This window comes from Rhagoletis zephyria, unplaced genomic scaffold, assembly GCF_001687245.7.
Source record: "Rhagoletis zephyria isolate East Lansing unplaced genomic scaffold, Rhagoletis_zephyria_1.1 Rzeph_scaffold_04078, whole genome shotgun sequence".
NCBI lineage: Eukaryota > Metazoa > Arthropoda > Insecta > Diptera > Tephritidae > Rhagoletis > Rhagoletis zephyria.
The window spans coordinates 7,545-21,191 of NW_016161161.1; the positions used below are offsets into that span (position 1 = coordinate 7,545).

The window sequence follows — 13,647 nt, forward strand, 5'->3', positions numbered from 1 at the left end:
TTCTGTTATACCTAAGGATTAAATAACCAACGCAGTGTGGCCACATGATCCATATAACTTAACCCTAAGGTAATTACNCCTAAGGATTAAATAACCAACGCAGTGTGGCCACATGATCCATATAACTTTACCCTAAGGTAATTTCTCCCTAAAAATCTCAAGTATATACAGGCAGGTTCTTCACTTCCGAGTGAAGTGAGTTGATTGAATCAAATTCACTTTGAATTCAAATTTGCAGGAGTTTCTGTTCATTCATCTTACAACAAAAAAAAAATTTGATATTCGAAAATTCCCTAAGAAAATCCCTTAAGGTATTTTGTCCCTAAATGGCCCAAAATAACCCTAAATCTAGAGAGAAGTATGCTAAACTGGCACAACAAAACTAACGAGATACATTTAAGATGAACTCATGATTCGGAAATCAGGAAGAAAATAAACGCAATCGGTTAAACACATTTTTCAAATCAGTTTATTTATTATTATTTTTTTTTAATATACATATCTATATTCATGCCTACATACACATATCTAAGTTTTGCATATGCACATATTGCGTATCTATATTTTTATTCGCTCATCATATATGTATGTATATACTCCAATTCGTTAATGCATAGAATATTTTTTATATATGTATGTATATATATTTGTATACATATATACCGAATTCTGTTTTTTATTGATTCAATAATTAATGCCAGTAAATTTTGTTGTTTTACTCTTCATACCTTCGTTTACTCAAAACGAGCTTCGATTCGGTACATTTTATTGTAATAATGTACTACTCGTATTTTCTATGCTTGCTATTACCGTTATAATTGCTTAGTGTTATTTATTAATAGTTGGTTAATTTTTAATAAATAGTTATCTATTGTGAGTTGACTTTTTATACTTTCATTTAGATTTATTGTTACTTCGATTTATTGCCTAAAAATAAACCAATTTGCCTTTTTATTTGCTATTTGCTCAATTTTAAATCGTTTGTTTTTTTAGGATAGTTTCACTAATTTTGCGTTACTAGTTGTTGTTTTTGCTAATATTTAGCTTCTTTGTTAAGTTTTCAAATTTTGAGAATTGTAAAATTTCATATCCCTCTCACTTTTGGAAATTTCCATCGTATATATTTAATAATTTTTATAATTACATACATGCACACGAAATTTAATAACTACTACACATTTATGTATTTTTTTTTTTTATTTATTATTTCAATTAACATTTTTTTGGATATACTTATATATATGTACATACATACATTAGTGCGGGTCGAGATTTTTATTTTCCTTTAATCGTTTTGTAATAGTTAAAAGATGTTGTTTTATGAGGTCAATTGTAAGGCTCTAAAATTCTATCCTTGGTACGAATTCAGGGTTTTGGAAAAAGGTTTGGTTATTATATTATTAAATTAATCCGGAAATCCATATCACATAGCCTTTAGTTTAGGGTTGCCTTTCTTCAACAAACCTTGTTGCGAAATAAACTCAATTGACATCATTACCTTTTCAAAATCGAAATAAGGTCAACAAAAATTTGGAAATAGTCATTGACTCTATTATCTATCTACTATCGCATACTTTGCACTATCACTATCGAAACTATCGAATGTAACACTATCGATAGTTTTCCAACACTAGTACACGACGAAAAAGTCTCGATAAATAACTCTCACGTAGACTGTGTAGGTGAGTGTCTCGTAGAGCCCTATTGAGTGTTTACACGTCTCTAGCGAGATTTTTGTCTAACAGGCCGATTTTGAACAGAAACTCTCTGGGAGTTTTCTCTATTTTCCCTTTCCTGCTATCAAAAATAAAAATTTCCTGAGGATTTTTTATTTTAAATGGCATAGTTGGGCTATGAAAAAAGGATCAAACAGCTCTTTCGAACTTCGAATTTCCTCCTCCCAAATTTTCGGAGAAAATGCTACTCCTTGGTAGTTAATTATTGGAGAATTTCTTTCTTGAGAGAAACAAATTCCTGGAGACCAAACTCCCCTGGAGTATTCAGAATTGGGATGTAAGTCTCGCGTTTTTTCTTTTCCTTATACACTTAGCTCAAAAGAGTTGGCTTGTGTTTGTGAATTATTGCGAACTTAGGACCATTTTCGATAGCTAGAATTCGCAAACCTATATTTTCCATCACTGACGAAAATAAGAAAATTATAGCTTGATATAATGGAGAAGATCCTTTCAACATTGTCTGAAGAATGTGTAACTCACAAATATTGAGATTGACACAATTTTTTAAATCAAGGATTTGCAGGTTCCACTACAAATTAAAACTGACTATTTGTTACTATACACACCTAATATTTGGTAATAAAATTTTCCGATTACAAAATTATCGGTAACGTGCAGAATATACCTGTTATTCACTAGATTACTGAATTAACGAGATACTGAAAATTTTAATTAAAAAAAAAATATATTTCTTGTATGTTGTTTGTTAATATATCGACAACTCTGAAGTCTTATTGAAAAATCATATATGAACGTGAAATATGTACTAATTTTATAATCTTTATACAAAGATAGGGCAAGGATACATTTTACCTTTGTGATCAATTACACAGGTTTACAAAAAAAAAGTTTCTTCATATTCATGCAGGTTCTGCAATTAACTTCCGAGTGAAATAGCGAAAGATTCATTGAAAGAATATTGAATAGCGGAAAATTCATATATGTATATGGGTTTTTCACTTCGTTAAACTCGAATCTGAGATCCGTTAACCCCCATAATGTCAGGTCCGAAGTCATTTGAGGCTCAAATAGGGAAAACTTTGTTGAATAAAGATAAAAATACACTTGCATAGCTTTTAGTTGTCGCTGAATCCGAATATGAGGGTTCTCTGGCGTCTTCAGGGTCATCTAGAAGTCATACCAAGGTCATTTCAAGCACAAATTCAGAAGAATTTAATTGAATTTTCAAGTTTTTTCAATGAAGTTTTACCTACTTGACCTTGAAATGACCTCGAACCTGACGTGATGGAAGCTAACAGACCTTGGATTTGCATTCAGCGTGTCGAATAACATATGGATATAGAGATTTAGTTTAATACACAGAAACTTTATTTTTGTAAACCTGTGTTATTATTCGCTTAGTCCTAAGACAACATAAATAATATCACTATTACAAATCAATCAAAGCGCCTTTATTTTCCCGCATGCAAAATCGACCCAGCCTAATGTACATATATATGTACATACATATATAGTTTGACTGTAGTTGTTGCTACATACATATATTTTAATTAATATTTTATTTAGTGTATCTACATAAAATAGTATAAATCAAAAGTTTGTAACTATTTCAATATCTTCACTTGCATTTTTTTAGATTTTTTTTATTATTTATTTTTTTTTTGTGATTCTCATAGTTTAACTAACACATTTGTAATTACATACTTTGAAATCGCCCAGCACACACCGAACACGTTTCTAGCTAGCTGTTTATGTATACATACTTGTACATACATCTACATATGTATGTACGTGCATACATATGTACATATGTATGTATATACGCTGTATTAAAACAAAAATCACTCAAAAATTAGTATAAAAAGGTGTAAATTTGTATGCTTCTCGTGTCTGCGGCAAATACTCGTAAATAGTATTATTCAATTAGTCAGTTAATTAGTTAATTGGTTGGTGGTAGATAAGTCATCTAAATTTTTTATTTTTTTTTTGTCTAGTTCGCTAACATTTTTACAACTCTAAAGTGCCAACAGAAAATGTTTTTTTTTTGTTGTTTTGTGGTTAGAATTTTACATCATACATACGAATAGCAAGTAAATTTTCAATGTTGCTTTACTATATTATATATATATTTTTTTTTATGTTATAGTTTCACCTAAAATTTTGGTAAATGCTATCAGTGGATTTGTATCGGATAGTTGTGGCTTAGCAGATTGGGTTGCTAAGCAGTATTATTTTATTTTTAATTAAATTTTTTTTTTTTAAGAAGTATCTTGCGCACCGCTTCTTAAAAGTATACTTGTACCAATATATAAAATTCCTGTTCGGTGTTCTCAGTTAGTTTTAATAGTACTTAACCTGAAACATTCTGTTGCGGAGATTGATTTCAACCATAATTGTGTGTTTTGTTTTAAGTTTTGTTTTTTTTTACAAGTTGTAAACATATATACACAGAAGTTTTTGCGAAACTCTTGCACTACTTTTGAGTTCACTATTTTTATGTATGTATATATGTATGTATGTATGTATGTATATGTAATTCAAGCCTTACTGCAATATTTTCTTTTATTGTTCTAAGATTGTTACATTTACATACATGCTAATCGGGTCCTTTCATTCATTGTGCTTCTAACTCGTTTGCTGTTCCATTTGTTTTCATATTGTTAACTATCAAATCACTAACTAGGTTTCGTTTTTTTTATGTTTGTAATTTGCATTTGATTTCTATTTATTTGAATATTCTATGTAAAGCAGCAATTCGCGGGGTTTTCGATCTTTTTTTTTGTTTTTTTTTCTTTTTAATTGATAACCACTTTTCAATACAATGCTATAACTCAAGTTTTGTTAGGTTCAATCAAATAAGTTTAGTTTGTGCTTAGCTGCAAGAAATCTGATGTATTTTGTAATGTGTTTCCATCATCCCTTTTTAAATTTGGAACGGATACAAGCCGATTTGGGCGTTGCACAGTGTACTTTTTTAGGGGTTTGAGTGATCAATAACCCTTCAAGTTTTTTTTCGAAAACTATAAGATTTTTTGACTTTAAAGAGTTTTTTATAGAAAGACGCCAACACATATAGTCGCTGAAATGCAAAAAAGCCATAACTGACTAAAATTTTTTATTGCTTAAAATAATGTGCGGTTTTAGAATTCGATGAAATGCATCATAATCAATCAAAAGGGAATTTTGAATATTTACTTAGTTACGGTTTTTTGTATTTCAGCGAGTATATATGGGCTGGTTTCTCCAACTCAATTTAACTTAGTTTAGCCAAATTTTCGGACTTTCGAGCTTCGGTTAATATCATTCAAACAAAAACAAAATTTATTAAGTATCGTTTGCCGTTTATGAACACTACATCGCCAGAGTTGAAAAATGTTCATCACAAAAACCATTTTTTTTTTTGTTCTGATATCGACTAAACTTAGCTCAGTTATAAATCAAATATCTTTCCAACCAAAGTAAACAGAGCAAACCCGAAATCAGATTTGGAAAATTCCGAGTTTTTTATGTCTAGTTCATTATCATGATTCAGTAATAAAATAATTAACTCCCTTACAAAAGGTTCACTCTACAAAATCTGTTTAAAAATGCGATTATAAATCGAGTATATTCTTGTTTATTTTAAAATATTTTTGGTAAATTTAAACGATGAATATGTATTTCTCTCGTTTACACATTTTCGTGTGTAAAAATGCTTTTTATTAGCGGCTTTACATAATTCTACGGGTGAAATCAAACAGCAGATGTGTATTTTGTAGCTTGTACACACTTTCGTAGTAAATGTACGCACACCACAGCAGCTATATCACATTATAAACAAGTCCGAAATTTAAAGAAACTATTCGTTGAATAATCGAGTATGTAATTTCGCGTATAATAAGGTAGGAAATCTGTAACATACCTTTTAGCTAGGAAATTTACACAATTTTTTCAGTGTTACATACACATACACGCACCCACACACTAAGAGAGCCGAGATTTTGTCAAGAGGGAGTGAGAAAACTGTTTTCTGAGCAAACCTTTTATTATTGAATTTTGGGTCATTATCACAATTGAAAATATTTCATAAAATTTGTTTATGTGTTTACCTATTATTTAGGATCACTCACACCCCCCAAAAAAGTGCACCGTACGTTGTGTCATACTCCTTTCTCGGTCGACTAATACGAATACCAATAGAAATACAAAAAATATATTTCCTGTAGTTTTGAATATTTCAAAGTAAATGCAGGAAAACTTTTCTAAAAAGTGAAGAGAAGTTATCATTTTTATACCCGACACCATATATACCTGCATATATAACTATAATAAGTATGTATGTTTATTTATACTTGTGAAATATTTTAGAAATTAATAAACTTTCTTAATAATGTAAACAAATACGAGTGCATATGTACATATTGTTACCTTAATATAGAGAGACACTTTATAAAATTTTTGTTTCATTACATGGTAGTTAGGAAACTTTATAAAAACTAAAGTTCTTCAGTTGTGATTTTTTTCATTACACTGGCTTTTAATAGCTGATTTTAAATTCAATTAAGTCTTTAGAGAGTAATCTACTACCGACTTTTTTGCAGAGCTGTATTTCGAAAAAATTGATCTAGGACATTTATACATTAAGGTAACGATATGNTACATATCGATGGCTGAGTGGAAGATCGACCTATCTCGGCAGCCAGTTCGAAAACGCTCTATCTCAAAAAACTTTTCAAGAACGCCCTATTTCAGAATTTAATTGAAAAACACCCTATCTCACAAATCGGTTCAAAAATGCCCTATCTCACTTCAAATTGTATTGAAAATATGCTGATATAGGGCGTTTTTGAATCGGCAGCTGATATATGGCATTTTTGAAACGAATTCTGAAATAGGGCGTTCTTGAAAAGTTTTTTGAGATAGAGCGTTTTCGAACTGGCTGCCGAGATAGGTCGATCTTCCACTCAGCCATCGATATGTATGCATATTAGACCGAATCAGCTTACAAGGAAGCAAAAAAAAAATTCGACGTACACCCCTGAGGCTAAAGTATTTTTGCACGGCGATTTCGAAAAAACAAATTGTTCGAACCAAGGCGCACCCTTTTAATATTTTTCGGTCACTTACATTCGACAATAAAAAAATTTAAATAAGTAGTTCTACACACTGACTGAAAATAACCGTTAAATATCAAAGTCTGTATCTTTTGATTATAACTTTTTCGATCATAAATAATCGTTAAATTTTGATTTAAATTTTGCGGTCAAATGTAAATCGTTATTTTGTGACTTTTATTTTCTTCGATCATAAATATTTAATTGTTATTTTGGAATTTAATTTTTAATCGGTACAATGGAGGCAGCGTTTTTATAGGTGATTTAAAGCCGTTTTTATCATCTCCGGTTAACACAAATCCGCAGTTAAGCATCGTTACCGACGTTACTAACACAATGTTATGTTCATGGAGTCAGTAACGTCGGTAACGATGTTTAACTGCCGATTTGTGTCAACCAGACATGGTGAAGGCGTTTCTCAGGGCCGGTTACTCAATGTCTGGTTAACCAAAGAAGGCCGAAAAAAATTGCAAGTGCCTTGGAATCGAAATACTCCTTTAAAAAAGTTTAATGGTCTTTGGCGAGCTTTAGTTTACTGGCATTAGGGTGGTATTTTAAGGTAATAAGAACCGAGATCTGATGGGTCAGTACTAGAACGAGGAGCTTTAGGTGAATGAACTTTGGAACAAAAAAATTTTCTCTACCATCGCTATATCCTACTTTAAGATCCGACTGCAAATGCAAAATGATGATCCCTATGTTCGGCAAAAAAAAAAATCCGAAATCACCTTGCAAAAGTGCTTTAGAGTCAGGGGTGTACCTGGAACTTTTTTTTCTGATACGGTCTAATGTATGTGGTGTGGTGAGTGGTCCAAGTTTTGTATGGGGAAAAAATGTCATCATAGAAAATGGGTTAATTTCGTCCTGTTTTTCTTCTTATTCTACTGAGCTAAGGCAGTATCAAAACGAGCTGTCACAACTGATATCACCTCGTATTACTGCATCATGATGACCACAGATATATAGTATACCAACTCTCAATTTTCAAGTATCAACCAATAGCCAATGACCTTGAAATGCGCTAATGAACCCATGTGAAACTGACAAAATATGGTTGACTTTTTCTAACAAGCTACTGTTGCCATGACAACTGAAGTTTGTAATAATTTTTCAACTAATTTAAATTTGAAATGTTCTAAGGTTGCTTAAGCAATTGTTTGGTTAATATGTACAAAATACTTCTAGAGTAAAATATAAACCTTTCCGAAGCATCCTCTAAATTTATAACTAGAAACGTAAATAATCGTGCCCGCGCCTCTTTTGAAAAGAGGAAAAATTTGGAAAGGTGCCCCGAATCCTATCTCGAAAAATAAAAAAAAAAATTTCCCATCTTAATATAAATATAACCAAACTTAAAAATATATAATCTGATAGTATGATTTTCTTAATTTTTCATAAGTAAAGCTTTTTTTTTGGTAAATAAAGTAATAAAAATCTTATAAATTTGCTTAAGTTGTTCATGGACTAGGGGCGAATTTTTACACAAAAATGAACAAAGTTGAATGAAATATAAAAAAGCGTAGTCAAAATAGGATAAAGCGTAGTAGGGTAGCAAATTTTTAAAAAATTCAAAAAAAATTCACTTTCAATTCACAAATTTCTGTTCAAGAAAAAAATAAACATAGAAATGAATTACGCATAAATAAAACAAAAAAAAAAATATTAAAACGATGAGCTGTCTGTCAATGATTCTTTAAGAGAGTGGTTTAAGTTGCATCAAAAACATAGTTATTAAAAATTGCTTAAAAAATTTTATCACTTTTAATACGTTGATTATTTTATTAGCCAGTTGAGAAATGCGCAACTCTCCAAATCACTCTTAATGGCGTTTTTATAAAAAAAAAAATGTAATAAACCTCATTAAAAATTATTTTGGGGCGTTAGGGTGGCTCAGACTTTTTCTAAAAGCATCGGTTTCTATTACAACCCTCTTTTTCAAGTCTCAGGAAACAGTGAAATGTGTTAGATATTTGATTAAAATTTCTCCAGAATTCTGTACATTGAAATCAAAGGCGAAAATTTCGGACTTTCCTAACTGTTTAGCTGGAATAAGCTGGGCTTTAAAAAATACTTCAAAAATTAGTTCGGCAATATCATTCTAGCCAGTTGAAACCTAATGGAGGTGGTTGCGACGTAATCGACATAAAGACAAGACGAACGACAGACTTACAAAATTGCAGGCAGAGACGATATCCTCTGCAGACGAATCGTTCGAGATAGGCTGTAAAGTTCCACTGTACATTCGACCGATTTTGATGGAATTTTGTTTTGAGCTTGTGGAGTCATCTCGATGGGTATAAACTGTAACCGGTAGGTGGCGCTAAAGTCGCGATAAGTATTTTTAAAACTGGTATTTAGGTTAGATACATTAAAATAAATATTTCTGTAAAAAATTTTAGTGATGGGTCGCGCCAGAGACAATATACATATTTGCAAAAACTATATCTTTTGTTCTATTCTCTTCTATGACTCACAAGATGACATATTCGTAATTCGTAAAAAAGTAGACCACCAGGTAATAGGTAGAATAGATTTACAGACATACTTGCGAAATTCGTATTAGTGATAAAATTTTAAATTAATAAATTAAATAAATTAAATAAATTTAAAAAAAGTAGACCACCAGGTAATAGGTAGAATAGATTTACAGACATACTTGCTAAATTCGTATTAGTGATAAAATTTCAATCATATTCAGAATATATTTTGTTAGCTGGTATATAGGGAGAAATAGTTTTACAAAAAAAATTTGGGCAGCGGTCAAGTTTTTTTTCTAAAACTTTTGTGGTAATCTTTTTCTCGATAGATGGAGGTGGGATCGGTATATTGCGTTAAATCGCATTAAAGCTCAATAATGGTATTCATTAAAAGTTGTATGGCTATCACTTTTTTTCTATAATGATAACTCTCAGCATAGCACTTCCCCACGACAAATATGCGGAGATGTTTTCCCTCTACGATTAAGTATATTTATCTTTTTGATTAATGGATTTGACTTTGAGTTGGCCATAATATGTTAGTTTTTTTATTAAATTAAATAATACCCCGGTCACACTCGATGGTATGCTATTGAGCGATTTTTTTTTTTAAATTGATTAGTATTTTTTTCGTAAGGTAGGTGTATAAAATTTGCGTAAATTGGGGTCCCAATAACCCCCTCAGGGATGCGAGCTTTTACTTGCTTTTGAAGTCCACCTTAAAGAGTGGAAGTGTCGATAAAATAGCAAGTAGAGCATGAAAAGCTTATAAAGTTGAGCTTTAGATAATGGGGCGTGGAGGTACTCGTACTTAGGGAAGTACATAAATAAGGGTTATTTATTCGGGCAAGTTATAAAAGTGTCTCCCAGACGTACCTAAAAAATAAAAGTGTTAAGCAAAAAATTTGTAATAGACATAACAAATTAAATAGTCTCACGTCCTATAAAAGCCCTTCTGCAAGGCTTTCCATGGGTAGCGAAAGAAGAAGCCCTTCAATTTGTGCCACTCCATACAAAAAAAAAAGAAAGAAAGGAATGTAGAGTGGAAGGCCTCTTGGCTCTCAGGACGGTTTTTAACTCCTGAAATTTTCTACTGGGATGCACCCTTAAGGACCCTTTTCCTGAGCACTGCTATCAAACTGTGTATTTTTTGAATAATTTGTTGTACAAATATTTCAATATATACTTTTCGGATTTTTTTTGCAAACTCAGATCTTGAACAGAACGTAACTCAGGCCAATGGAGGCATTTATGTATTTGCTTTTAATTCCGGACAAAAGAGGTAATCTTTTCGCTGCTAACTGCAGTTTATCGAATCACACTGTACTTGAACAAATACCGAATTTTCATAGGCATATAACGCGCTAAAATGCTCAATTTACTAAATTTGTATTTTTATAATTCTAATATTTTTTTCTTAATTGATTTGTTATACTTTTTTCGCTTGTTTAAGTTGTAAATTATTGTTGCTTTAGCCAAGGAAATGAAAAAATTATAATAATAAAAATAGTTTTTGGCAATTTTATGTGCTTTTTCTAAATCTTGTAAAAATATTCTGACTGAGGAACTTGAATGCGAATGCCTTAATGAAATGAAAACGCTTAAACGCCTTTTTAACTACAGAGAGTTAACTCACATTCGGTTAAAAAAAAGTTTACATTAGCTGCCGGAGACGAGTTTAATCCAGAGACCGAAGATAACATTTAAATAACAAAATCTTTATTTTTCGATAGTTGCAAAATCGTAATTGTTCGATTTTTCAGTCAAATTCAATCGTTATTTTGTGATTTTATTTTTATCGAACATTTTTAACCGTTATGATGGAGACTGCTTTTTTGTGACCGATTTAAATCTTCTGTGATCTAAAGAATTAAATCTTAAAAAGAACTGTTATAATAGGATCAAAAAATAAAAAAAAATAAACACAAAAAATTACGATACAAAATTTACCGAAAAAATAAAAATACAAAAACAACGATTATTTTTGATCTAAAAATAAAACTCATAAATAATGATTAGATTTGTTCGGAAAAATATAAATCCAATGTTACTGGTTAAACTATGACTTTTTTATTAAAAAGATGATAACCGTTACGGCTCTGGTTTAAGCGCCACTCTGGGAATTTGGGAATTTTATGGGATTTTTTTATACAAAATGCTATACCGAGAAGTTTAAAATTCTGTGAACATTTTGAAAATAAAAATTAAAGAAATTTAAAAAAATTGGATCCCGAAAAGAACTTCATAAATACCTTTATTTTCTTTGTCATAATTGTGGTGTAGGTGGGCTTTATAGATTGTTATTCGTATATAGGACACTCCAACGTGACAGGTAGGATACACAAAACTTTAATTTTCTCCAATTTACCCAAAGAAAAATAAGTTACTTGTTTCTGTTCTATCACAGGAGCGATAAATATCGATTTCTAAGCAATAAATCAACCTGCTTTACTGTTTTCACAGATTTAAATGTATGTATCTTTTTTTAACTGNTTTATAGATTGTTATTCGTATATAGGACACTCCAACGTGACAGGTAGGATGCACAAAACTTTAATTTTCTCCAATTTACCCAAAGAAAAATAAGTTACTTGTTTCTGTTCTATCACAGGAGCGATAAATATCGATTCCTAAGCAATAAATCAACCTGCTTTACTGTTTTCACAGATTTAAATGTATGTATCTTTTTTTAACTGCAGGGGCGTCGTCGCTGGGATGACCCATACGAAATATTTTTTTTTTTTTATATTCACTATTTACACACCAATAAGCTGCGCATGAATAATTGCAATGAAGTCCAAAATACATATGTATGTACAGTGGCGGTCAAAAGTGGATTAATGGTGTTTGGTTTTCAATATTTACAATGTTTTTCAAGTTAAAATTTGTTTGATTTTTTTATAAAAATATGGTGCATGCTTTAACAAAAACCATATAAAACACACTTTCAAACTTTATACAGAATTTTGAAAAATTCCACAATTTTTTATCTAAATTTCGAGTTTTTTAACCAAAATTTTTTTAATTTTTTTTTTTTTTTTTTTTTTTTTTTTTTTTTTTTTTTTTTTTTTTTGAAGGGGTTTCGCACTTTTTCCATGTAAACATAAATTTGTGGAAGAATGTCAACGGCAGTTTTCCTAAAGTTCGCTATATATATTAGAAAAAAAAAACCGCAAAAGCCGTCAGCAAAAAAAAAAAAGAACATAAATCCCTGCGATTTTTTAGCCGCTTTAAACTTGCACTTTACTAAAATTTTATAAAGTTGTTAACTGCATATCGAAATAATTTATATATATTGTGGTTGAAACGCTCGAAATTTAGTTAAAATTTTTGGAACTTTAGCAACATGCAAGGGATTTTAAATCATGACCATGAAGCAATAAATCATTACAATTTAGAGCACTCTCTCGAAATCGCTATATGTATATAAAAAAAATATTAAAACACTCTACAACCAAACAAAATTTACAATTCTAAAGTGAATTGCGCTGAAGAACAAGTTTAGAAAGGTAACTTAAGAAAGATTACGGATTGGGAAAATACCTTAGTTGTGAACTTAACCTTAACTTATTCTTTTCTTGTATTTTGTATGCAGTTTCCGTCACCTGATTCCCCATTTCTATGCCAATAACCTAAACTAAAACCAAACATTGATATTGCTAAAATAATACAGCGCAAATTATCCAGCTATATAAAGTTTTACTTTGGTGATATGAAAATTCCCCAAAGATACAATGAAAAAATGACTAAAATCCAAATATTTATTTTCTGATCTGAACAATTTTTTTGTGTGAAAGCTTAGTATACAGCTGTCGAGAAAATCTGAAGACATTTTTTTTTTCTGTTGCTTGAAAAAAATACTTTGCTTTTGCTCTAAGTTGTTCTTGAGAAGTGTAAACTGTTTTAAGAAAATTTGATAGAAGAAAATTTCTTTTCAATTTCTTGAACTTTTGTTTCTTTTGAGAACTGTATACTATGCTTTAAGATGAAATTTACCTTTAATCTTCACACCCATTTTTCTGTTCATGGATTTCCTTACATTTAACAAAAATCAATTGTACACAAATATATCTACAATTTTTTTTAATGATTCGCTTTAATTATATTAATTTAATGATCATGAAAAATCACTGCAACAATTAAAACTGCGGGTTTTAAAAAGAAAAAAATATTTTATATAACCTATAATAGTATTAGAGTAATCAGTTATAAGGATGCACTGGTGACGTCAAGTCCATATTTAATACTATGACAGCAAAAATAGAATACTAATTTAATTGATTTGTCCCTAAACAAAGAGTTAAAGTAAATTAAATATAAATAAATTTACATTTTTGTAAGTTTAATGTCATATAAGGTATGTATGTGTTAATTTTCATA

General features: G+C 30.3%; 2 long non-coding RNA genes across 2 annotated transcripts; both read left to right on the forward strand.

The window, feature by feature from the left end:
* Positions 1–5,755: 5,755 nt before the first annotated feature.
* LOC108370220 (uncharacterized) lies at positions 5,756–8,131 on the forward strand. The gene is made up of 2 exons (XR_001848609.1): positions 5,756–5,826; positions 6,690–8,131. It is a non-coding gene; the product is annotated as an uncharacterized LOC108370220 (long non-coding RNA).
* A 4,425-nt stretch (positions 8,132–12,556) lies between these two features.
* LOC108370225 (uncharacterized) lies at positions 12,557–13,598 on the forward strand. The gene is made up of 2 exons (XR_001848610.1): positions 12,557–12,776; positions 12,816–13,598. It is a non-coding gene; the product is annotated as an uncharacterized LOC108370225 (long non-coding RNA).
* The last annotated feature ends 49 nt before the right edge of the window (positions 13,599–13,647 follow it).